Genomic DNA, 24,459 nt, shown 5'->3' on the forward strand with positions numbered 1-24,459 from the left:
ATACTAGACAGGGCGGTGCTGTGGCTCAGTAGATTAATCCTTCCCTTGCGGCACTGGCATTCCCCTCTTTGATCCAGCTCTCTGCTGTGGCCTGGGAAAGCAGAAGATGGCCCAGGGGCCCGCACTGTGGCGCAGCGGGTTAACACCCTGGCCTGAAGTGCCAGCATCCCATATGGGCACTGGTTCGAGTCCCGGCTGCTCCACTTCTGATCCAGTTCTCTACTATGGCCTGGGAAAGCAGTAGAAGATGGCCCAAGTCCTTGGGCCCCTGCACCTGCATGGGAGACCCGGAAGAGGCTCCTGGCTCCTGACTTCGGATTGGTGCAGCTCTGGTTGTTGCAGCCAACTGGGGAGTGAACCATAGGATGGAAGACCTCTCTCTCTCTCTCTCTCTTTCTCTCTCTCTCTCTGCCTCTCCTTCCTCTGTGTAACTCTGACTTTCAAGTAAAATAAATAAATCTTAAAAAAAAAAAAAAGAAGGAAGATAGCCCAGACGCTTGGGCCCCTGCACCCACGTGGGAGACCAGGAAGAAGCTCCTGGCTTCAGATCACCTCAGCTCTGGCCGTTTTGGCCATTTGGGAGTAAACTAGTGGATTGAAGACCTTTCTCTTTGCCTCTCCCTCTCACTGTCTGTAACTGTATCTTTCAAATAAATAAATCTTTTTTTTTCTTTTTAAAAGAGATACTAGGCTGGATTGTAGCATGGTAGGAGATGAGGTTTTAAAATGGAGGCAAGGACTGGGTAGTGAAAAAAGCAATATGGAACCCTTCAGAACATATTGATCGATTTAATATTTAAATAAAAATTACATTTTTAACTATATAGAAGGATTTCAAGGCTGCTAGATCTTAGTGATTTTCTGATATTCCTTCCTCTTGTTTTTCCTCTTGCCTTTATAATAACTTGCTTATTTTATCACTAAGTATATACAAACCTGTTACAAATTAATATTACTAATTTGGGATGACTAGATGAAATATAAAATATTTTTGGGTCTTCCTGCTCCTGTACTAAATTCTACTACAAATGTACAGTGTAAATATTGTAACAATGTAAATATTGTATATTACATACAGTTAGGTACATTTGTTTTAGTTTGTTTTCATGTTTTACAGATTCTTTTTTTAGATATAGTTTTATTCTTAAACTATGTAAAACATTTACATAATTCCAATTTTTTTTTATTAGACACAAATAGCTTGTATCTGCTGGTTTGGTCAAATGCCCCAGATCAAAGCTGTGAGCTGGGAAGTCACTGTAGGTCTGGGAATTCAATGTAGGTCTCCCTTGTGGGTGGCAGTGACCCAACCACTTGCACTGTCACCTGCTACCTCCAGGGAGCACATTTGTGAGGAGCTGGAATTGGGAGCAGAGCCAAGACTCAAACCGAGGTGCTCCAATACAGGGTGTGGGCATCCCAACTGGTATCTTAACCACTAGCCTAAGTGCCCTCCCCAGTTCCAGTTCTAAACTCTGAAAATCTCACTTTCCTCCTAGCTTCTTTTAAGTCTTCTCATCTACTGTAGGTAACTGTTTTTATTGGTTTTTGTTTTTCCCATCCAGTTTCTTGATGATTCCAATATCTGATGTCTTTGTGTGTTTGTCTCTGTTGCCTACTTTTTCTGCTACTACTTCCCTGTGCTTTTTAGATTTCTTTTGTGCCTGGCTGACTTTGACCATGTGCTGAACATCTGGAATATTATTTGGTAGAAATAATTTAAAAACTAAAACGATACTATCCTACAGAGGATTTTCATTTACTTCTCATAGGTAGCTGGGTGTGCTCTTTGTCTGAAGCTACCCAAATTCAAGTTCTATGCCCAAGATTCCGTGGACCATAGGAGGTCAGACTACAAGCTTGCCATAGAAATTTTTTCATTTGCATAACCACAAGAAATTGAAATTTTTTCATTTTGCATAACCACAAAGAGATACCACCTCATATCCATTAGGATGGTTACTATTTTTAAAAATCCCCATAAAATAATAAGTGCTAGTAAGGATGTGTGAAAATTGGAACCCTTGTACATTGCTGTTGTGAGTATGAACTGGTGTAGCTGCTAGGGAAAACAGGATGGTGGTTCCTCAAAAACAGAATTACCACATGATCCAGCAGTTCCCCTTCTGGATAGATAGCCAAAAGAATTGAGGGCAGGAACTTGAACAGGTAATTGTATACCCATGTTTGCAGCAGCATTATTCACAATAGCCAAAAGTCAGAAGCATCCTAAATGTCTATAAACAGATAAACAGTGTGGTGTATACCTACAACGGAATATCATTCAGCCTTGAAAAGGATGTTCTATTATACTTAGTGAAGTAAGCCATTAACAAAAGGACCAAACACTGTGTGATTCCACTTAAAGGAGAGACATAGAGAAGCCATACTCATAATGCCTTCATACACTAAAGTTTTAAATTTGATGAAGTCCAAGTTATCTATTTTTTCTTTCATTTCTTATGCTTGATGTCATCTCGAGGAAATCATTGCCAAATCCAATGTCACAGAGCACTTCCCCTATGTTGTCTTCTAGGAATTTTACAGTCTTAAGTCTTAGGTTTAGGTCTGTAATTGATTTTGAGTAAATTTTTATATGGGCTGTGAAGTAGGGGTCTAACTTCATTCTTTTGCATATGAATATCCAGTTTTCCTAATACCGGTTACTGTCCTTTCCCTATTGAGTGGTCTTGGCATCCTTTGGCGAAAGATCATTTGGCCGTATACATGAGTGTTCCTTTTGGGCTGTTTCATTCCATGAGTCTGTATGTCTGTCTTTATGCCAGTACCACACTTTTATTTGTTATTATAACTTTGTAGTAACTTTTGAAGTTAAGAAGTGTGAAAATACTGTTTTTAAATTAATTATTTCATGTATTCCTTCTCTGATCTTTATTCTCTTCTTTAGGTTTGGTTTCCTCTCCTTTATAGAGTTTCTCAAAGCAGTGGTTTATAGAATTGAGATGTCCCTTTTAAATGTTGGCATTTACAGCTATAAATTTATCTAAAAATATTTTGTCCCTTTTTAAATGTTGGCATTTACAACTATAAATTTATCTAAAATATTTTTTCCCTTTTTAAATGTTGGCATTTACAGCTATAAATTTATCTAAAAATATTTTCTCATTTTCTTTTTGGCTGCGCTTTTGACCCTTTGGTTATTTAGGAGTGTACTGTTTAATTTCTACATATTTATGAGTATCTCCATTTTTTTGTTGTTGATTTTTAAAATTTCATCCCATTGTGTACAATCACCTGGGATAACAGTAGTTTTAGGACATAGTTTTCTTTAACTGCCTTTTCTTAATCTGTCTGTTAAGATTGTCTGCTTTGTTGGAATTATGTCCTCTTTTTTAGAGTCCACTAATTACTGACCAATTACAGTATTGTTTTTGACAGTGCCCTGGGCATAAATTGCTAAATAGTCTGATTTAATTAATTCAGACAAAGGTGGTTTTTGAAGCCAATCTGAAGGTTTTTTTTTTTTTTAAGGTTTATTTATTATCTGGGGCCGGCGCTGTGGTGTGGTAGGTTCCATTCTGGGTTCCCCTCTGGGTGGCAGGGGCCCAAGGGCTTGGACCATCATCTGCTGCTGCCTTCCCAGGCACATTAGCAGGGAGCTACATCTGAAACAGACTAGCTGGGACTCGAACCCTGGCTCTAGTATGTGATGCTGTGGTAGCAAGATAAGATTTGTTCTGTCCTTAAGAGGGTCCCCTCTTGCTTGTCTCTTTTCAAGTTCTCTTTCAATGAGGTCGCTTAACTGTAGTGTAGTTTTTTCCTCTTATGGAGGCTATTGTTTTGTCGAATACCTTATGCTTGGACTTCCTCCACACTCTGTTTCAAATAAGTCAGTTCCTTTGTGGACAGCTTTGCAACTCTCTCTTCTTATGGACTGCTTCTCTCCCTAGGAAAATCTCTGAGCCACTGTTATACTGGACACTAGGCAGTGTAGTGACTTTTCTGTTCTCTTACCTCTCCCAACATGGGATCTGCACGGTGAGTGAGTTGCGGCAGAAGTGGTCAAGGCACCAGTATTCTTGGCCTGCTGCAGCTGGGATAAAACCTGTGCTGAGTGAGGGCTGAGTGAAGGAAGGGAGGCCTGAAATCTTGGCCACACTCACTGGGAAGGAGGTGGTCACGGTTCGGGTGCCACAGATACTTGCAGTTCTAACTGAGTTTTAGTACACTACCTTAAATAATTGTTTGACGTTTCTTGTATGCCCTTAGGACAGTTTCCAGAGACTCAAAGTGCTGGATTTTTAAAAATAGTTTTTGGTGACTTTGCCCATTTTGCTGCTCCACAGAGCACTTCATCATCTCATCCTGGTAGTAAAACTCCATGTAGGTACTTTTTAACTAACCCAAATATCATTATCAATCCTTAAAAAGTTACAGTTCCTTAATATCTTGAAATATACTAGTGTCCACATTTCCCTAGTTGTTTCATCACTGTTTTTCAGTTTGGATCAGGATCTAAATGAGATCCATTCATTGCAGTCATCAGATGTGTCTGTTGAATCTTAATTTTTTAATCCTCCTTTTTTCTTCTACCATTTTATTGATTTGTTTATTTACAGATTGTCTTGCAGAGTTTTCCACAACCTAGATTTTACTGTTTGCATCCCCGTGGTATCATTTCCTTGTCTCTGCTATTTCCTGTAAATTGATAGTTAGATCTAAGGGCTTAGTCAGATTCAGGATCTTTTATAATTTTTTGTGTGTGGCAGGAGTACTCCATAGAGCGCATTAAGTATTTCCATCAGAAGGAACTTAATTATCTCGTTGTCTCTCTTGTTGTGTTAGAGGGCATTGATGGCCATTCCCAAATTTTATCATTCTTTCTCCTTTATTAACTGAAATATTTTTTCTAAAGGAAAACTTCCGTTCATTTTGATGCTTAAGATTTAAAAAAAAAATGACCCTCTTTTAGTTGTCCTCAGTGGAAGGGTTGATACAAATGACCTAGCGTACCATTACTGAAAAATCAAAGTAAATTTAAGAAGTTGGAAGTTACCTCTTGGCTCAAATCCTGGCTCCATTGCTGAGCAACTATGTGACCTTGAACGAATTCCTCTAACTCTTCGGGCTTCAGTTACCTTTTCTATTAAATAGGAATTATAACACTTACTTCCCTGTGAAAGCAATGTTGTAAAGACTAAATTTCATGAAGCATGTGATCTCAGTGTCTTTGGCATTTAGTAACTGCTTAGATGATGATGGCTGTTATTTACTTATTAATCAAAAAATTGCACATTAATACAGTTTTTTAAAAAAGATTGATTTATATATTTGAAAGTCAGAGTTATACAGAGAGAGAAGAGAGGCAGAGAGAAAGAGAGGTCTTCATTTGCTGGTTCACTCTCCAAATGGCTGCAACAGCCGGAGCTGGGCCAATCCAAAGCCAGGAGCCAGGAGCTACCTCCAGGTCTCCCACACGGGTGCAGGGGGACTTGGGCCATCTTTTACTCTTTCCCAGGCCATAGCAGAGAGCTGGATTGGAAGTGGAGCAGCTGGGACCCAAACCGGCGCCCATATGGGATGCCGGTACTGCAGGTAGCAGCTTCACCCAGTACGCCACAGCTCCAGCCCCAATACAGTTTTTAAAATTAATTTATGTCATTCAGAGATACTTTTATGACAGTTTTTTTAAAAAAAATTTATTTGAAAGAGTTACAGAGAGAGCGAGAGAGACAGAGAAGGGAGAGGGGGAGGAGAAGAGAGAGGGAGGTAGGTGGGGTGAGAGGGGGAAGGAAGGAAGGAGGGAAAGGGAGATAGAGATCTTCCATCCACTGATTCACTCCATACATGGCCACAAGTGGCCAGTGCTGGGAAAGGCTGAAGCTAAGACCCAGGAACTCCATCAAGATCTCCCACATAGGTGGCAGGGGCCCAAACACTTGGGTCATCTTCTGATGCTTTCCCAAGTGCACTTACAGAGAGCTGGATCAGAAGTAGAGCAGCCAGGACACAAACTGGCACCTATATGGATGCCAGCATTGTAGGAGGCAAAATAGGTGAGTTCATAAGACAAATATTGATAGTTTTTAAAATATTTTCCCAATAGTTACTTAGCTCCCCTCTCCAGAAGCAGCCATTCTCTGGAGTTTCTTGAATATCCTTCTGGAAACATGCTGTATATTTCTGTGTAAATTATCTTTTTTTTAAAAAAAAAAAGATTACTTATTTGAGAGGTAGAGTTACAGAGACAGAGAGGAGAGACAGAGTAAGATATCTTCCATCTGCTGGTTCACTCCCCAAAAGGCTGTAATGGCCAGGGTTGGGCCAGGCCAAAGCCAGGAGCCAGGAGTTTCTTCCGGGTCTCCCACGTGGATGCAGGGACTCAGGGACTTGGACCATCTTCTGCTGTTTTCCCAGGCATATTATCAGGGAGCTGGATTGGAAGTAGAACATCTGCGACTTTACCCTGGTCCTTCTGGGATACTGGCACTCCAGGCAGCGGCTCTACCTGCTGTGCCACAGCATCAGCCCCTAAATTATCTTTTTCAACACCATATGCTATAACACACTTTTTTGGCTCTTGATTTTTTTAAAGATTTATTTTATTTATTTGAAAGACAAAGTTACAGAGAGAGGTAGCGACAGAGAGAGAGGTCTTCCATCCACTGGTTCACTCTCCAAATGGTTGCAATGGCCGAAGCTTTGCCAATCCGAAGCCAGGAGCCAGGAGCTTCTTCCGGGTCTCCCATGCTGTGTGCAGGGGCCCAAGGACTTGGGCCGTTTTCTTTTTTTACATATTTTTTTTAACTTTTATTTAATGAATATATAAATTTCCAGTGTATACAGCTTATGTATTACAATGGCTTCCCCCTCCCATAACTTCCCTCCCACCCGCAACCCTCCCCTCTCCCGCTCCCTCTCCCCTTCCATTTGCATCAAGATTCATTTTCAATTCTCCTTATATACAGAAGATCAATTTAGTATAAAGATTTCAACAGTTTGCACCCACATAGAAACACAAAGTGAAACATACTGTTGGAGTACTAGTTATAGCATTAAATCAAAATGTACAGCACATTAAGGACAGAGATCCCACATGAGGAGCAAGTGCACAGTGGCTCCTGTTGTTGACCCAACAAATTGACACTCTAGTTTATGGCGCCAGTAACCACCCTAGGCTGTCGTCATGAGTTGCCAAGGCTATGGAAGCCTTCCAAGTTTGCCGACTCTGATCATATTTAGACAAGGTCATAAAAGACAGAGTGAGGATAGTAACCAATGATCCTAAGAGTGGCATTTACCAGGTTTGAACAATTATACAGCATTAAGTGGGGAAGAGGACCATCAGTACACACAGGTTGGGAGTAGAGCCATTGGTGGTAGAGTAGAGGTTATGATTACAAAGGAATGAGGCCAAAGTGCGCTAGACAGGGCCTAGAAAAAAGGACAGAGTCACTATTAGAGGAGCTAAGAAAGGTGCTGTCTAAGCTACAAGTAATTTTTCTGATTGAGAGGCAAATAGAACCTGATAGAAGGGGCTTGATAATAATCTGGTGGGCTTTAGGCCTTGTAAGTTCAGAGGCCCAGACCTATCTATCTCTTCACATGGGGTATATCCTAAGGGAGGTGTGAACCTCCTAGGGGAAGGCACTCTGTTGACTTTCATTACTTGGCTGGCCTGGGAGGAGAGCTGGCCAGGTAAAGGCAGGGGGCATCTCTAACAAGAAATTTACAGTTCTGCCTGCAATGTTGCTGACCCTACTTGACCATCCCCTCCGCTGCAGTGGTCACTTTGGAAGTTGGGCTGAGTGAAGGGCTTTTCAGCTTAGAGCCAATAAGATCTGTGGCTCTGACCTGGGCATCCTTCGACTCCAGGGCAGGTCCATTTCCAGTGATCCAACTCTTGGCAGAGCTGCCAGGGCTCTTCACAAGCTGACTTCTGCTGAAGCCCAGGCTTACCACATTGAAAGCCACTGCAGTGGACTGGCCTGTTGGGTCTCCTTGAGGGCAGATCACTGTACAGATCAGCCATTAATAGGCCTGCCACCCATTGCTTCTGATGCCTAGCTTTCTTTTCCTCCTAGTTTGTGTTCAAGCAGACCAGAGGATGCAAGTCAAGGGAGTGCCCGTGTCCCATCTCTAATCTTCGGTGGCCTGAACTACAAGTCTATAGTCACAGGCATGTTCTGTAGTAGTTTTTCTAGGGTAGACAATGCCCATGAGGAAAATTATATTCTCACTTGAAAACTTTCTTTCCCTTTGGTCTGAAAGGGAGGTTTTTTCTACTTACTGTATACTTCGCTGATGGCGAAGTGAATCTAGCTATGAGATTATTATTTAAGTTCTTATTTTGGCTATGCTATTGCAGAAAAATGTTAGCCATCTCTTTTATAAGGTCTAAAGATTAAATTGTGCATCCTACAGATTCCTTCATAATAGAATTAGTTTCCTACCTTGAAGAGAATAGAGAAATGAAAGAATAAGTTGGGCTTAGAATAGAGAAATGAGGGAGCAAGTCCTAGATCGCTTGCTGACAATAGCAATATTACATGAATACTTAGCAAACCGTTTCAACCATTAGATAACAACTTAAGAAAACATTTACCAGAAGGTCCAATGCCTTCTATAAATTTTAAGAATCATGTATTTGAAAACACCTCTTAAATATCTAACATGGTGTAGTTTGTTTAGCCAGTAAACTTAAGCACAACCATCTAAAATGTTTTTAGTTTCTTTCTACCAACAAGTTTAAAACATATGATACACAGATTCAGGTCACACAAATTAAAATGTATCTTTGATTGATTTTAGCAGCTTAAATTTATGGACAATCTTATCTATAAGCCATTTAAAATAAAACTCTTAATAAAATTTCCCCATGTGGACATACAATATGTACACACATATAACATAGCATAATAGACCAATATAGCAACTTTAATAATAGCTTTTAAAATCTTTAACTCTTTTTGTAGATTGCCAATTGATTTGAATTGCTTTTTGTTTTTAGCAACCTCAGTTAACCATACTTTCTCTCAGTTGGTACTATTAATACATTATTGGCTTCATCTGTTTACAGAGCCATCCCAAAGTACTGAATACAATAAAAGTGGCTGGAAAAAGTCCATAGGAACCTATAGGAGGACAGCTGAACACAGAACCAACAATGCTTTAGTTTTATGAGCAGCACATCATATATAACTGTGGATGTCAAAAGACTTTAAGTCGCCATGTTTAAAATTATAAACTCATCAACCAACAAGAGGCACTTGCTTACTTCACAGTATTTTTGAAAGCACCTGTAGGATTTTACAAGTATTTAATCCTTTAGGCCTCTGGGGCTTTCTCATTAAGATAACTATCATGTCTAGTAACACAAGATCATTAGACTTTTTAATTCTCAAACATTTGTATTGATAGCTTTTTCCATTATAGAAACTTAAAGTTTGGTACCACATCACATCTTGACAGTCCTTCTAATATAATCCAAATAGACTGATTAGTTGGTGTCTCTATAAGATGAGAGACATAGGTCCTTCGATTTTTTCAGTTGGGCCCACACTGGAAAAACCAAAGTCCAGGATTTACTGGAAATTTTAGAGACCAGATTGTTTGAAACTTTGATTTTTTGAATGCCTGTCAAGAATGCCAAGAAGGCTCAAAATCCAAAATATCTGGTTGAAATAAGATTCCTTAAAATCATGACATAACATAGACCAAATTTGATCATTGTTACAAGGTGATTATTCAAATCTTTGAAAATAAGCACATATTTAATAACCCATAGCTCTTAATAAAAATACAGCTGATTTTGAACAATTAGAATTTAACAGACATCAAGAGAACGTAATAGATTACTTTAACACATTGCTTTAACAGAGCATCAGAGTTTAATTCTATGTCAAAGAGAAATTGAGCTTCCTGTGATCTTTTGCTGTGAGGTTTCCTTCCTTTACCTTCTTTCATATTGATGACCATGTTTCTGTGTGTAACACATCTTTAAGCATCTTTTGCAGGGCAGGATGAGTGGCAACAAATTCTTTCAGTTTCTGTTTGCTATGAAAAGTCTTAATTTCACCTTCATTCACAAATGAGAGCTTTGCAGGATATAGTATTCTGGGCTGGCAGTTTTTCTCTCTTAGTACCTGGGCTATGTCTCGCCATTCCCTTATAGCTTGTAGGGTTTCTGATGAGAAGTCTGCTGTGCGATCTAGGACTTGCTCCCTCACTTCTCTATTCTAAGCCCAACTTATTCTTTCATTTCTCTATTCTCTTCAAGGTAGGAAACTAATTCTATTATGAAGGAATCTGTAGGATGCACAATTTAATCTTTAGACCTTATAAAAGAGATGGCTAACATTTTTCTGCAATAGCATAGCCAAAATAAGAACTTAAATAATAATCTCATAGCTAGATTCACTTCGCCATCAGCGAAGTATACAGTAAGTAGAAAAAACCTCCCTTTCAGACCAAAGGGAAAGAAAGTTTTCAAGTGAGAATATAATTTTCCTCATGGGCATTGTCTACCTTAGAAAAACTACTACAGAACATGCCTGTGACTATAGACTTGTAGTTCAGGCCACCGAAGATTAGAGATGGGAAACGGGCACTCCCTTGACTTGCATCCTCTGGTCTGCTTGAACACAAACCAGGAGGAAAAGAAAGCTAGGCATCAGAAGCAATGGGTGGCAGGCCTATTAATGGCTGATCTGTACAGTGATCTGCCCTCAAGGAGACCCAACAGGCCAGTCCACTGCAGTGGCTTTCAATGTGGTAAGCCTGGGCTTCAGCAGAAGTCAGCTTGTGAAGAGCCCTGGCAGCTCTGCCAAGAGTTGGATCACTGGAAATGGACCTGCCCTGGAGTCGAAGGATGCCCAGGTCAGAGCCACAGATCTTATTGGCTCTAAGCTGAAAAGCCCTTCACTCAGCCCAACTTCCAAAGGGACCACTGCAGCGGAGGGGATGGTCAAGTAGGGTCAGCAACATTGCAGGCAGAACTGTAAATTTCTTGTTAGAGATGCCCCCTGCCTTTACCTGGCCAGCTCTCCTCCCAGGCCAGCCAAGTAATGAAAGTCAACAGAGTGCCTTCCCCTAGGAGGTTCACACCTCCCTTAGGATATACCCCATGTGAAGAGATAGATAGGTCTGGGCCTCTGAACTTACAAGGCCTAAAGCCCACCAGATTATTATCAAGCCCCTTCTATCAGGTTCTATTTGCCTCTCAATCAGAAAAATTACTTGTAGCTTAGACAGCACCTTTCTTAGCTCCTCTAATAATGACTCTGTCCTTTTTTCTAGGCCCTGTCTAGCGCACTTTGGCCTCATTCCTTTGTAATCATAACCTCTACTCTACCACCAATGGCTCTACTCCCAACCTGTGTGTACTGATGGTCCTCTTCCCCACTTAATGCTGTATAATTGTTCAAACCTGGTAAATGCCACTCTTAGGATCATTGGTTACTATCCTCACTCTGTCTTTTATGACCTTGTCTAAATATGATCAGAGTCGGCAAACTTGGAAGGCTTCCATAGCCTTGGCAACTCATGACGACAGCCTAGGATGGTTACTGGCACCATAAACTAGAGTGTCAATTTGTTGGGTCAACAACAGGAGCCACTGTGCACTTGCTCCTCATGTGGGATCTCTGTCCTTAATGTGCTGTACATTTTGATTTAATGCTATAACTAGTACTCCAACAGTATGTTTCACTTTGTGTTTCTATGTGGGTGCAAACTGTTGAAATCTTTATACTAAATTGATCTTCTGTATATAAAGAGAATTGAAAATGAATCTTGATGCAAATGGAAGGGGAGAGGGAGCGGGAGAGGGGAGGGTTGCAGGTGGGAGGGAAGTTATGGGGGGGGGGAAGCCATTGTAATCCATAAGCTGTACACTGGAAATTTATATTCATTAAATAAAAGTTAAAAAAAAAAAAAGAAAGAAATCAAGAAAAAAAAAAAAAGAACTCTGCTGTGAGTTTAATTGGAGATCCTCTAAGAGTAATCTGACGTTTCTCTCTTGCACATTTTAGGGTCTTTTCTTTATGTTTCACTGTGGTGAGTTTGATTACGATGTGTCGTGGTGAGGATCTCTTTTGGTCATGTTTATTAGGGGTTCTATAAGCTTCCTGTACTAAGATGCCTCTGTCCTTCTCCAAACCTGGGAAATTTTCTGCTAGTATCTCACTGAAAATGCCTTCTAATCCTTTCTCCGTCTCCATGCCTTCAGGAACTCCTAGAACCCGAATGTTGGGTTTTTTAATAGTATCCTGTAGATTCCCGACAATATTTTTTAGATTTCTAATTTCTTCTTCTTTTCTTTGGTTTGCCTGTTTCCTTTCCTGTTCTCTGTCTTCTAAGTCTGATATTCTCTCTTCTGCTTCGCCCATTCTGTTTTTAAGGCTCTCTAATGTGTTTGTCATTTGATCTATTGAATTCTTCATTTCATTATGATTTCTCGTCACTATCACAGTTTCTTGTTCCACTAGTTGTTTCATTTCATTTTGATTCCTCCTTAATATTTCATTTTCATGAGCGAGATTTTCTATCTTGTCCACTAAGGATTTCTGTAGTTCAAGAATTTGTTTTTGAGAACTTCTTAATGTTCTTATCAATTTTTTGAGATCCGCTTCTTGCATTTCTTCTATCTCATCATCTTCATAATCTTGCATTGGGGTGTCTTTTTCATTTGGGGGCGTCATAGTGTCTTCCTTGTTCTTGTTAGCTTGGTTTTTGCGTTTGTTGTTTGGCATGTTGGAGATATTTGGTTTCTTCACTGTGGTGTTTTTTCTTGTTACACTATGGCTCTATATTAAGTGGACTGTCTGCTTTCAGTGGAGCCTTAGAGGCTTGAGATGAGTGTGGACTGACAGCTGTGTTTGGTTCCTCAGGGTTGATGGTGTGTCAAAGATGACACTCCCAGGTTAGGTGTGGTAAATCTCTTTCTTTTTTTGATTCAAAAGGGAAGTAATTCCGCACAGCTGAACTTAATTGGAGGTAGTTAGCAGGCAAATGATATACCCACAGGAGCCAGAGATTGGAAGCTCTTTCCCAAGGACCACACAGGGAATCTCTGCTGCCCTCAGTGTGGGCTCCAATTCTCCTGCAGTCTCCCACTGGGTTGCCAAGTTAGATCCTAATCTCCTGTTATTTCACCCCTCCCCCCAGAGTCAGGTGTTTCTGCTAGGCTCAGAGCCGGTGCAGACCTGAGATTGCCCTGCTTATGACGTATGTCCAAAATGGCGCCTGCCCTGTCTTGCTCGCCTTTGAGAGGTGAGCGGAGAGAGAGAAACTTGTGTCCGTATCGGTCACTTTTTTTATTTTTTTCTTCTCTCTCTTCTAGTTAGCCTGGTGAATTTTTCCCCACGGAGTTTCAAGCCTCGTTCCCTCTAGCCTCCTCTTTCCGCTTGCCCGCTGGTGTGTTGAGTCTGCCGCTGGTGTCCCGAACTTGGGCTCCCACGCTCTCCACGCAGGTCCACTGTGAATCACTAGTTCCAGAAGAGCTTCCTCTGCTGTTTCATCCCCTACTCTTCCTTGACCCTGCAGTATCTCCACTTATATTAAACTGTCTCTCCCCCGGACTAATAGTGTGCTCCCTGCCTATTCCGCCATCTTGCCGCTCTCCAATTTTACATATTTTGTCTGGGCCGTTTTCTACTGCTATACCACTGCTTCTTGATTATTTGACTTGATATCATGACTTTTATTTCCTATTAGTACATATAGGGCTTTGGTGTTTGTGTAGTATTCCATTGTATGGATCTAATGTAAGGTAGGCAGCCCCTTATTATTAAAATTCTCAGTTGTTTCTAATCTTTTTAAATTATACTATAATGTTCTTTAATTGCATAAATTATTTCACATGTAGATGTGTTGTATAAAATTGCTGAAATTATTTTCAAATGACTTACCTTTTTAATACTGTTGAGTAGTATCAAAATGCTTTCAAAAGTTTGCCAGTTTACACTCCTGCTAACAATGAGTGGGTGTCCATTTTTCCATACTCTTGTTGACACAGTTACATCTTTACAATTTTTAGTTGGTAAAGTGTAATGAATCATAGTAGAATAAAATTGATTTTCATAAATCCGTTCTGTTTTTTCAGAGACTCAGTCTCTAGTAAATATCAGCTTGGACATAGGTAAGCAAACTTGTTTTAGAAGACCAGGAATTGTTATATACTTTTAAATCAGAAAGGGGTTTTTTAAATGTTTAAGGAAGGTTGGTTCTAGAAGGTTAAAATCTAACAGCAGGGGCTGGTGCTGTGGTATAGCTGGTAAAGTCAATGCCTGCATGCCAACATCCCATATTGGTATTGATTCGAGTCCCGGCTGCTCCACTTCTGATCCAGCTCTCTGCTATGGCCTGGAAAAGCAGTAAAAGATGCCCCAAGTGCTTGGGCCCCTGCACCCTCGTGGGAGACCTGGAAGAAGCTCCTGGCTCCTGGCTTCGGATTGGCCCAGTTCCGGCCGTTGCAGCCATTTGGGAGTGAACCAGCGGATGGAAGACTTTTCTCTCTCTGTATGCCTCTGCCTCTGTGTAACTCTGCCTTTCAAACAAATAAGTAAATCTTTAAAAACCAAACAATATCTAGCAGCATAGAGTATATTAGGTAGAATAAGAAACTACCATTTTTGTAATTGATATTGGTTCCATATAGTACAGAAAATACTAGAGTTTATTATGTTATTCCTTCCTTTAAAGGAATGCGTTTTGAACCCCGAATATTCACTAACTGATCACTATCTAAGTACTCTACCTTTGAAGTGATACTGATAACCTGTGATACCATAGTAGTATGATTTAATTCTGGTAGTTCTATTTTACTGAATTATTACATTGTAAGTATTTCAAAATAGCCAGATTCTTTTGAGATATTTTAGCAACATTTATTCTGGTCTGTCTTAGTATTAAAGAGCTCAGCTCAGTTAGTTAAAATATTTTGAACATGTATAAAGCCTACTTTTTTTTTAAGATTTATTTGAATGTTAGAGTTATGGAGGGAGAGGGAAAGACAGAGAGAGATCTTCCATCCGCTACTTCAATCCCCAGATGGCTGCAACGGCTAAGGCTGGGCCAGGCTGAAGCCAGGAGCTTCTTCCTGGCCTCCCACATGGGTTCAGGGGCCTAAGCACTTGGACCATCTTTCAGTGCTTTTCCCAGGACATTAGCAAGGTGCTGGATTGGAAGTGGATTAGCAGGGACACAAACTGGTGCCCATATGAGATGCCAGCATTGTAGGCAGTAGCTTTACCCACTGTGCCACAACGCCAGCCCCTAGAGCCCATTATGTTTTCTATTTATTTTTAAATTTTTAATTTTTAAAAAATTTTAGATAACAATGAAATACCTTTACATTTTATGGTGTATAGTACAGTATCTCAACAGATCTACACAGCATCAACCAATCACACCAGGCAATTAGCCCTCCCCCTTTCTTTATCTCAGACTGTTATACTTCTGTTGGACACCAGAACCCGTTACCTAAACCTGAATACATTTTGGGAACCATTATCCAGTCTCTCCCTCAATCCTCCCACCCTTCCCTGCCTCTGGTAATTGCTATTAGATTCATATAGACTCTATGTGTGTGTGTGTGTGTGTGTTTATATGTATGTGTGTACTTTTAACTTCCATGTATGAGAAGGCATGTGGTATTTGTATTTCATTTTTAAACTTCATCACTGAGGGGTGATGAGCATTTACTTTTTTTTTATTTGAAAGGCAGGGAGACTGAGGTCTTTCATCCACTGATTTATTCCTCAAATGCCTGCAACAGCTGGAGCTGAGCCAGGCTGAAGCCAAGACCTTTAAACTCAATCCCAATCTCTCAAGTTGGTGGCAGGAACCCAAGTACTTGAGCCATCACTGTTGCTTCCCCGGGTGTATATTAGCAGGAAGCTAGAATCAGAAGCAGAGCCAGGACTCTTAACTCAAGCACTCCTATATGGGATGTGAGCATCCTAAATGTTATCTTAACCACTGGACCAAATACCTGACCCTGTGGATTTTTTTTAATTACAATTTTTACTTATTAATATTATAGGGAATAGATTTCATGAATTTCATAAATATGATTCCAAGAATACAATGACACTCTCCTCCCTCCCTTCTTCCTTCCTCCTCCCTTTCTTTTTAAATTTTTTAACTTTTTGTGATAACATTGTTTTAACTTTATAATCACAGGCTCAGTGCTCCTCTAAACAGATCTATGCGTAAAAGGTAGATAGGTCACTGTTCTGCAGGGATATAAGCAAGGGTTATAGATAACAATCAAATCGTAAGATGTCAGTTTAGCTTGATATACATTAAGGCTTTTTTTTTGTACTCTATTATCTACAACCAACATATGATATTTGTCTTTTTGGGTCTGGCTTATTTCACTAAGCAAAATGTTTAAATTTTTTTAAAATATATTTGAAAGGCAGAGAGACAGATACAGAGAAATTTCCCATCTGCTTATTCATTCCTCAGATGCCCACTACAGCCAGGGCTGGGTCAGGCTGAATCCAAGAGCTGGAAACTCAATCCAAGTCTCCCATGTAGGTATCACGGACCCAACTATTTGAGCCATCACCTGGAGCCTTCCAGAGTGAGAATTAGTAGGAAGCTGAATTTGGAGGTGGAGCCAAGACTGGAACCCCCCCCCCCCCTTGCACTCTAGTATGGGATGTGGACATCCCAAACAGTGTCTTAACCAGTACATCAAATGCCTGCCCCAGTAATTTGTCTTTGTGTCTGGCTGATTTCACTTAACATAATTATCTTCAATTTTATCCATTTTGTTGCAGATGTCAGAATTTCATTTTTTAGATACATTTTTAAAAGTTGTACATACATACCACTTTTTCTTTTTTAATTTGTCATCTATTTTGGTCCCTCATCTTTGCTATTGTGAATAGTGCTGCAGTGAGTATGGGTATGCTGGTATCTCTTTTTTATGCTAATTTAATTCCTTTATATATATTCCCAGAAGTGGGATGGCTGAGTCATGTATATCTATTTTTAGTTTTTTGAGGAATCTCCATGCTGTTTTCTAAAATGACTGTACTAATTTGCATCCTACCAAAAGTGTATTAGGGTCCCCTTTTCTCCACAACCTTACCAGCATTTGTTATTTTTTATCTTTTTGATAATAGCTATTCTAAGTGAAGCAAGATGATACACCTTATTGTGATTTTTTTTTTGCATTTCACTGATGGCTAATGATACTGAATATTTTTTCATGTGTTGGCCATTTGTATTTCTTCTTTTGAAAAATGTCTATTCAGATCCTTTGCCCATTTCTTAATTTGTTGAGTTTTTTTTGTTGCTCCATATATATCCTGGATATTAATCCTTTATCAGATGCATAGTTTGCAGATACTTTCTCCCATTCTGTAGGTTGTCTCTTCACTCTTGTTTCCTTTGCTGTGTAGAAGTTTCTTAGTTTAATAAATACCATCTGTCTCTTTTTGCTTTTATTGCCTATCCTTCTGGAGTCTTTTTTTTTTTAAAGATTTATTCATTGAGGCCTGTGCAGTGGGTTAACACCCTGGCCTGAAGCGCTGGCATCCCATATGGGCACTGGTTTGATCCAGCTCTCTGCTATGGCCTGGGAAAGCATTAGAAGATGGCCCAAGGACTTACACTCCCTACAACTGCATGGGAGACCCGGAAGAAGCTCCTGGCTCCTGGCTTCAGATCGGCACAGCTCTGGCCGTTGCAGCCAATTGGGGAGTGAACCAGCAGATGGAAGATCTCTCTCTTTCTGCCTCTCTGCCTCTCCTTCTCTCTGTGTAATGCTTTCAAATAAATGAGCAGCCAGGACTTGAACCAGTGCCCATATGGGATGCTGGCACTGGAAGCGGCAGCTTTACTCAGTATGCCATAGCGCCGGCACCTCTTCTGGGGTCTATCAAAAGAATTGTCTTTGCCAATGTCTTGATGAGTTTCCCCTGTTTTCTTCTAGTATAATTTCAATTCTTACATTTAGATCTTTGAAACATTTTGAGTCGATTTTTTGAAAAGATTTTTAAAAATTTATTTATTTGAGAGGTAGAGTTACAGACAGTGAGAGGAAGAGACAGAGAGCAAGGTCTTCCTTCCACTGGTTCACTCCCCAAATGGCAGCAATGGCTGGAGCTGTGCTGATCCGGATCCAGGAGCCAGGAGCTTCTTCCGGGTCTCCCATGCAGGTACATGGGACTTGGGCCATCTTCTGCTGCTTTCCCAGGCCGTAGCAGGGATCTGGATTGGAAGAGGAGCAGCTGGGATTAGAGCCGGCACCCATATGGGATGCCGGCACTGCAAGTGGAGGATTAACCTAGTGTGCCACAGTGCTAGCCCCATTGGGTGCTGGCCCCATTGAGTCGATTTTGGATTAGAGTTCTGTTTCAAACTTCTACATGTGGAAATTTATAGAGACTATCTGCAGGGAATATTTTTAGCACCATAGTCAAAGATAGGTTGACTGTGGATTCTGTTTCTTTGGTCCGCATGTCTATTTTTATGCTAATACCAAACTATTTTGGTTACAATTGCCCTGTAATGTGTCTTGAAATCTGGTATTGTGATGCCTCCAGCTTTGTTCTTATAGTTCAAGGTTGCTTTTGCTATTTGGGTTCTTTGGTGTTCCCATGTGAATTTTAGTATTATTTTTTCTGGTTCTGTGAACAATGTCATTGGTATTTTGATAAGGAATTGCATTGAATCTGTAAATTGCTTTGAGTAGTGTGGACACTTTGACAGTATTAGTTTTTCTTATCTGTTAATATTGGAGATCTTAACATTTTTTGTGTGTCTTCAGTTCATTTCTTAGTGTTTTGTTGTTGTTGTTGTTCTTGGAAGAAAATCACTTTATTCTACTCATAAACAATAACATTACAACATTTTGTTCAAGGAGACCAAACATCTGTCCAGCCCCAAATTCTATACCATCTCAATGAATTTCCACACAGTAAGGTTGCCCTTTTCCATTGCAATGCTGGACCAAGGAAGCTCTTCAAAGCAGATGACAGATTGACCTGGTGGCTTTACACTTTATACTGTCACTACTGATTACATGTGTATGCTAAAATAACTTTGTCATGAGATTCAACTTCCTGCTTCATCCTGAGCTTCTCGATTAGACTAACCCATTTGCAATTCTGCACTTGGGACTTCATTGAAACCCTCACAGAGCTTAACATCATTCTGGTTCTGGGCACACTCCAGAAACTGCTTTATCTCGTAGGAACAAGGGCCATACTCCTGCTGCTGTGCTAACTGGGCTCCCTGGGGCTCCTGGTAAGTGATGTCAGGCCTCGAGGGCTCAGCATTGCTTCTTCCAGTGAAGCCCCCAGTGATGGCATGGCCCAGCGTGTGCCCAACAGCAGAGCCCACGGCCCCGCCAGCTGCAGTGGCTGCCATCTGGGCCATCAGGCCTGGCTGTCGGGGTACAGCAGCAGGCGAGCGACTACAGATGATGGGGCTGCTGGGGGCTGAGCTGCTGGCGCTGGCCTTGGTGCAGCTCTCCTCCGAGGAGCCCGGCTGGCTGGAGGGGCCATGCTGGAGGTATGGCTGCGGCTTCCACATGGCATTGTCGTGGCAAAGTTACTCAGCATCTACAAAGGTGAAATTCTGCCTAGTGTTTTATAATTTTTCATTGTAGAAGTCTTTCACATCCTTTGTTGAATTTATCCCAAAACATTTGATTTTTTTGTAGCTATTGTGAATGCAATTGTGCTTAAAATTTTTTTCTCGACAAATTCGTTATTGGTATATAAGAATTCTAATGATTTTTATGTGTTGATCGTGTATCCTGCAAGTTTGCTGAACTTGTTTATCAGTTCTAGTAGTCTCTTTGGGGAATTTTTTTGGTACTCCTGTATGTAGAATATGTCATTTGCAAACAGAATGATTTCACTTCCTTGTTTCCTGTTTGTATGCTTTTGATTTCTTTCTCTTGCCTAATGATTGGCTAAAAATTCCAGAACTATATTGAATAAGGGTCGTAACAGTACATATGCTTGTCTGGTGCCAAATGTTAGTGGTAATGTTTTATTTTTTCCCTGTTCAATATGATGTTAACTGTGGGGTTGTCCTATACAGCCTTTATTGTGTTGAGATATGTTCCTATGTTCCTTCTCTATTTAGTCTGTTCAACTTTTTTTTTAAAGATTTATTTATTTGAGAGAGGCAGAGTCACAGACGGAGAGAGAAATAGGTCTTTCATCTGTTGGTTCACTTCCCAAATGGCCACAACGGCTGGAGCTGGGCTGATCTGGAGCCAGGAGCTTCTTCTGGGTTTCCCACATGGGTGTAAGGGCCCAAGCACTTGGGCCATTTTCTGCTGCTTTCCTAGGCCATTAGCAGGGAGCTTGATTGGAAATGGAGCAACTGGGACTCAAACCGGCACCCATATGGGATTCTGGTGCTGTAGGCAGAGGCTTAACCTACTACATCACAGTACTGGCCCCTGTTCATAGTTTTTATCATGTGTGGATATTAGGATTTTATCAACTGCTTTTACTACATGTGGTGAGATGACCATATGATTTTTATCTCATTCTGTTGATGTGTTGTGTTACATTTATTGATTTGCATGTTGAACCATTCCTGTACCCCGGAGATAAATCCCACTTGGTTGATCTCATGTTTTCTTCTTTTACCTGCTTGGTCTATAAGATTATTGTCTTTATTGGAAAAATCTTCATAGAAAATTGTTTGGTTTGCCTCTCAGTAGCCTGCCTCTGAGCTCTAAGGAACCTTGCTTTCTTTTAGGCTGCCTAATCTTTCTCCTGGGCAAGGAATATTTGTGGACGGTTCCACCTCTTCTTTTTAACTCTTGTCTTAGGCTTCTCAGATGCTGGATTCTCTCATGTAGCAGCCTGAGCTTTCCTACACATCTCTTCCATCATGTCTGGAGTCACATTGTTCTTAAAATTTATTTATTTATTTGAAAGAGTTATATATAGAGAGAAGGAGAGGCAGAGAGAGAGAGACAGGTCTTCCATCCGCTGGTTCACTCCCCAGTTGGCTGCAATGGCCGAGGTTGCGCCTATCCAAAGCAGGAGCCAGGAGCTTCCTCTGGATCTCCCACATGGGTGCAGGGGCCCAAGGACTTGGGGCATCTTCCATTGCTTTCCTAGGCCGTAGCAGAGAGCTGGTTTGGAAGTGGAGCAGCCAGGACTCGAACAGGCGCCCATATGGGATGCCGACACTGCAGGCAGCGGCTTTGCTATGCCACAGCACCAGCCCCATCCTTCATGTATTAAGAGAATTGTTTCTTGTAGGCAGCTTCATCTTCTTCCATTAGATAATGCATATAATCTGCAATGTTCTGACTCATGGAGTGCTTCCGATGTACTACTGCGTTAAACTCCTTGCTTTCAGAATCATGACCAGGATTCATTTGGTATATGAGGGATGGACAAGCCTCCATCCACAGCTTCCTCAGGACTCCAAACACTTGATTGCCAGTAGTAGTCCTGGCCAGGCCTACATTGAAATAGCAGGTGAAGGCACCAGGTTGACCATCATGCTTTCCGTATTGTATTCCTCTCCAGTCACCTCCACTTGGCCTTCATAGAGCTTGTCCATGCCAAACCTATTGAGAAGGCTGCGAGCCAGCAGCAGGCCCATACAATATGCTGCAGCATAATTGGTTAGGCCAACTTTCATACCTTGTTTTGGTAGTTTTGCATAAGCTGGGCAGACTATTATATCCCTTTCTATACAGGGATAAGTGATCTGACAAATGACACCTATGAGTTACACCAACTATCATCCTGGATTTAGGTACTTTTTTAAATTTATTTTATTTATTTGAAAGACAGAGTTACACAGAGAGAAGTAGAGAGAGAGAGGTCTTCCATCCACTGGTTCACTCCCCAAATGGTCGCAACAGCTGGAGCTGTGCCGATCTGAAGCCAGGAGCCAGGAGCTTCTTCCGGGTCTCCCACACGGGTGCAGGGGCCCAAGGACTTGGGCCATCTTCTACTGCTTTCCCAGGCCACAGCAGAGAGCTGGATTGGAAGAGGAGCAGCTGGGACTTGAACCGGTGCCCATATGGGATGCTGGCGCTTCAGGCCAGGGCGTTAACCCACTGCGGCACAGCAGTGGCCCCTGGGTACTTATTTTTATCCTGAGTCACCAAGCAGTTTTGAACATAGTAGTCAGTTTTACCCTCTTGTCATCTTCTAAAGCTCATTTGGTATCTCTTAAGGGAGGCCTTGTTATTGACAACTTTAACAAATGCCATCCTGTGGAACACAGACCAGCATCTGGTGCCACACAGACCTGCAGGCCCCACACAGACCTGCAGGCCTAGCGGCACTACAGGGGGAAAGCTGATCTTATGTTTTCTTATCATATGTTGCCTTTGAATCACTAGTTGTTTCTTTGGTTATTCATTCCACAAATATTTATTTGGTATCCTTTATGCTCCCAGCACTAAGAATGCAGTGCTAAAGAACATAGATACCATCTCTGCCCAAATAGAGTTTACATTCTAATGAGGGCAAACAATGAATATGTAATAAAATAAACATTATAATTTTAATTTTTTGTAAATACTACATAGTAAACAGGGTGGGGTGAGTGTAGAGAAAGTAGGCATCTTTGAAGAGGTGACATTAAATCTGAGATTTCTTCTGAATCTAAAAGGTGAGGATGAACCAGTTTGGAAACAGGTGGAGGGAGAACACAACAGTACAAGGAGACAAGGTGGCTTAGTGCTTAAGGAACAAGGAGGAGAATGGAATGAAATGAATGGAATGAAATCCATCCAACAGGTCTGTTCAAGAGTGGGAGTGGGGTGGGAGAGGGTGCGACATGTGGCATAGTGGGTAAAGCCCCCACCTGCAAAGCCATCAACCTTACATAGGCAGTGGTTTGAGTCCTGGCTGCTCCACTTCTGATCTGGCTCCCTACTAATGGCCTGGGAGGAGCAGTGGAACATGGCCCAAGTGCTTGGGCCTCTGCCACCCACATGGGAGACCCAGAAGTTAGTTGTTCCTGGCTCCTGGCTTCAGCCTGGCCCTCCCCCAGCCATTGTGGCCATCTAGGGAGTGGTCAGTGGATAGAAGATCTCTTTCTCTCTCTAAGTTTCAAATAAATAAATAAATAAATAAATAAATCTTAAAATGAGTACAGTGGGAAGCAGTTGGAGGATTTTAAGTCGGATTGTATTATAGTCTGAGTTGATGTTTAATAGAGATCACTTTGGCCTCTTTGTGGAGGGTGTGGTTATAAGATGAGACCTGCCTGGAAACAGGGACCACAATTAGGAGGCTATGGTTGGAGTCCAGGCAAGGAATGTTGATAGTGATTTGTATATAGATGGAGGCAGTGGAGATAGATGGAAAGAACTGAGTTGAGGTATACTGCAAAAGTAGGATAGCCAGGACCTACTGAGGATGGCTTGATTGGAAATGGGAATGTGAGGCTCCTTTCTCTGTTTCCCCTTCTCACTGTAACTCTAACTTCCAAATAAATAAATATAATCTTTAAAAAAATAAAGGGGGGGGTGCTGGCACTGTGGCACAGAAGGTTAATCCTCAACCTAAAGTGCTGGCATCCCATATGGGCACCTGTTCTAGTCTCGGCTGCTCCTCTTCCGATCTAGCTCCCTGCTATGGCCTGGGAAAGCAGAAGAAGATGGCCCAAGTGCTTGGGCTCCTGCACCTGTGTGGGAGACCAGAAGAAGCTCCTGGCTCCTGGCTTCGCATCGGCGCAGCTCTGGCCGTTGCGGCCATTTGGGGAGTGAACCAGCGAACGGAAGACCTTTCTCTCTGTCTCTCCTTCTCACTGTCTGTAACTCTAACTTTCAAATAAATAAATAAAATCTTAAAAAAAAAACAAAAATGAAATGGGAATATGGGAATGTGAGGAAAAATTTTTCCCCCCAGAGGTTATTTTGTTTTTTTGGGGGGGAGGAGAAATTGAGAACCAAGTTATGTTTAGACCCACTTAAATTTGAGATAGTTGTTAGACATGCAAGAATTGTAAACAGACAGTTTGAAAATGGGGGCTTGAAGCTCGGGAGAGGGGTTAGAGCTAGAGAAATAAATATAACATGGAATTCATCAACATGCAGTGTATTACTTGCTTGAGGATGTATTTTGTGATCATTGTCAGCCAGGTAGTAATCATAATATAATTCATTTGCTGTTTGAACATTCACAGGCAGATTGCTGGGAACCAAACTTTGCAAAATGAATGTCAGCAGCTTGGGGGAAAAATCCAGCAACACTGTTGGAGCACTTTTTTAACCCTCAAAAAAAGATTTGGGAGAAGGGAGGAGAGAAGCATTGAAGCATACACATTGTGGACATTTCCTGAAACCAGAGCAAAAGTACAATTGTCCTTTGGTATTCACAGGAGATTGGTTCCATGTCCTCCTCCACCCCATACCAAAATCTGCAGGTTCTCCATATCCTTACATAAAAGTTTCCTAGTCTCAGTGGACACAGTATAATGGTTGAGGTGCTGCATTTCATATCGGAGTATCTAGGTTTGAGTTCTAGCTCTGCTTCC

At 41.3% G+C, this 24,459-nt stretch overlaps 1 protein-coding gene and 2 pseudogenes across 4 annotated transcripts in view; 1 reads left to right on the plus strand and 2 right to left on the minus strand.

The window, feature by feature from the left end:
• CENPI (centromere protein I) overlaps positions 1-24,459 on the plus strand; it is a 71,174-nt gene that overhangs the window by 40,981 nt on the left and 5,734 nt on the right. The gene's annotated exons all lie outside the window — the stretch shown is intronic.
• LOC133753554 (coiled-coil-helix-coiled-coil-helix domain-containing protein 2-like) lies at positions 19,067-19,520 on the minus strand (annotated as a pseudogene).
• On the minus strand, positions 20,680-22,183 carry LOC133752901 (large ribosomal subunit protein uL18-like; annotated as a pseudogene).

The sequence above is a fragment of the Lepus europaeus genome, chromosome X, assembly GCF_033115175.1.
Source record: "Lepus europaeus isolate LE1 chromosome X, mLepTim1.pri, whole genome shotgun sequence".
Classification (NCBI taxonomy): Eukaryota; Metazoa; Chordata; class Mammalia; order Lagomorpha; family Leporidae; genus Lepus; species Lepus europaeus.